The sequence below is a fragment of the Marmota monax genome, unplaced genomic scaffold, assembly GCF_021218885.2.
Source record: "Marmota monax isolate L192 unplaced genomic scaffold, Marmota_monax_Labrador192_F-V1.1 WCK01_AAM20220418_F8-fsc00002, whole genome shotgun sequence".
Lineage (NCBI taxonomy): Eukaryota > Metazoa > Chordata > Mammalia > Rodentia > Sciuridae > Marmota > Marmota monax.
The window spans coordinates 20,137,378-20,140,065 of NW_026693571.1; the positions used below are offsets into that span (position 1 = coordinate 20,137,378).

At 36.9% G+C, this 2,688-nt stretch overlaps 1 pseudogene; it reads right to left on the reverse strand.

Moving 5' to 3' along the window:
• Window positions 1-1,010: 1,010 nt before the first annotated feature.
• LOC124102701 (poly(rC)-binding protein 2-like) lies at window positions 1,011-2,068 on the reverse strand (annotated as a pseudogene).
• Between the last annotated feature and the right edge of the window lie 620 nt (window positions 2,069-2,688).

The following is a 2,688-nucleotide window of genomic DNA, read 5'->3' on the forward strand; positions in this document are numbered from 1 at the left end:
TATGAAAGGGAGGTAGTTTAATAGTCATAAAATTCAAAACCTTAATGTGAAAATCTGCCTTTAATTAATAAACAACACCAAAAATTGTTCTTGGGAAATAACAGATTAGTGTGTTCCAAAATATTATTTATTTTATTTGAACAAGTGATGAATTGTAAGGGAGTAAAGAGAACAATTACGTTTCATTTCAGTGATGATGGATAACACTGTGGCTTTTCCTTGCTTTACTTCCATGAGTACATTTTGAAGATTTTGTTTTTTTAGTATTTATTGGAATTACATAAACTAATTAATAATGAATATATTTTGACATTAAAACCAACATAAAAACCATGGATGCTTGAAGATAAAGGAAAATTAATAGGCTGAATCATGAAAAAAGCCTTTTAACTTTTATATAAAGAAATAAATGCAGAAAATCCAGATTCTGATTTTGCAATTCCTACTAAAATAACTAAGAATCCAAAGTGCCATATGTGTTTGAATACTCGTTTTTAAAAGAAATAATTCTAATACTTATTTTCTGTTGCTTAAATAATTTTTAATCGCAAATAAGGCTTCGATTCACAACCCAATCAGGGTTTGGTAAGGGATATAATGCACAAAAGCAACAGGAAGACAACAGGAATAAACCCCATATGAATCACTTGGCAGGCAGTTTCTATTAACAAGGAAAAAGCTCCCATTCATCTTTTAATTTTTTTTTGAAAAATTCCTACCATCACAAAAAGTAAACTGAATTGTATTAATCTTCCACTTTTACATTTTCTTAACAAGCAGAAAAAAAATCAGGAGTCAATAGAACAAAGCAAAAACATGAAGATACTTACAAAACTAAATATGGATTTCAGCATTAACAGATGACCAAAAAAGGGACTAAATTCTTTAATTAAAAAAATACATGTGGATGATAAAGTATAGAAACTGAAAATTTGCAAACTATTTAAAACCTGGGATCACTGACTGACTGAAGACTATTCAGATGGGTGGTGGTGAACAGCAGAACAAAATTATGCATGAATCTGTATTGCTCTCTCTGATTCCCATGCCACCCACCTTTCGATGAGCCTGATGTTGATTAGAGATTGAGCCAACCCAATGCTGGCAGCAGATTCAGTGATGGTAATCTACCTATCAGTACATCCTGCACCCCAAACACCGGATGGATCTCATTGATTTTGGCACCTTAATGCTCAATGATACAGCCAGTCAAATCATCTGGAACGGTGACTTCTTGAGAAATAGTCTGAGCAGATGCATCCAAATCCCCAATAGCCTCTCACCTCTTGAGAGCTGAATTCAATGTCACTGAATGTATTGTTGCCACATGCCACAGGAAAATCAGACTATTGCATTGCCAACTGGATGTGGAGGGTCATACTGTCCTTGAATGGTGTAGGCCTCCTGAGATGTTCCTCCAGGTCAGGGCTGAGGAACATGGATGGGGTGATATGGGGAAACTCCTCCCTGTCACTGCCTGTGCTGTACCCGTCCTGACCACTTGTAAAGATGACTGGAGAACTTAAAGGCTTGGGATGGTCACACCCTTCATGGGGGACACCAGCATGACCACTCAGATCTGTTTGACACACTCAGTGATGGATTGTGGAATGCCAGCAACAGAGACAGCCCACTCAATTGAATTGGGGAGCATATTCTCTGCCATCTGGACTTGAGCTTCTGGATTCTCTTTTATTTCCTTGATCTTGCAACCACCTTTTCCAATGAGGGAACCACCTTGACTAAGAGGGACCACTAGGCTCAGAATGATCAGTGTTCCACTGACAGCTGTGCTATTTGTCATGGAGTTGATGATGTCCTTTTCCAGTTTGTCAACAATAGTAAATCAAAGTCTTTGAAGATGGGATCAGTGGGTCCAACCAAAGTGATAATTCTCTCAGGACAATTCTCTTCTTAGATGTTGACACATACACCACTCTCCTTTAACATCATGTTAACTGACTCTCTTTTTTTCCCCACTAATGATACTGCCAACTTCATTTTCATGCATGAATAGCCAAATGGTGAGGATGACATTTAATCTGCCTTTAATCACACCTATGCCCATGTTGAGCAGTATTATGGGGAGGTGGACTTTGAGTGATCAGGTCTTTGGTCATTGGTTGGGGTGAATGTTAAAAACTGCAGGCAGAAATTGATTGAGGGGAAAAAAGGGAGTCAGAAGGAAGGAGAAGAAAACATCTGTGGGTAGGTGAAAGAGGAAGGAAATAAAGGAGAAAAAGAGACCTCAATGTGGGTGGAGGATGGCATAAGTCAGGCAGGCAGGAAAGAACTCATTCTCCAGCTGCTCCAATTACTGCCTCTGCCAGTCTCTGCTTAAGTATTTTAAGTTCGACATTTATTATTGAATACCATATGCCAACTGATGAGATACAAGTATAGATGAAGACATTCTTTGTTTTTAAGAATCTAATACCTAAGAAGAGTGATTACTATTAACAAATACTATACTAACAATAATATTAAGCATCTATTATTTGTGAGGCATGGATCTTACAGCAACCATGCAACATAGATATTACATTTAATCAGTAAGGAAACTAATTTGTCCAAATCTACTATGTTAACAATATAGCAGCAGAAGAATTTAATTCAGTTTGGTTTAGTTCCAAATCTTGTATTATTTCCTTTAATCCACATTCCTCTTGATAAGCCTCAAAACTTAAT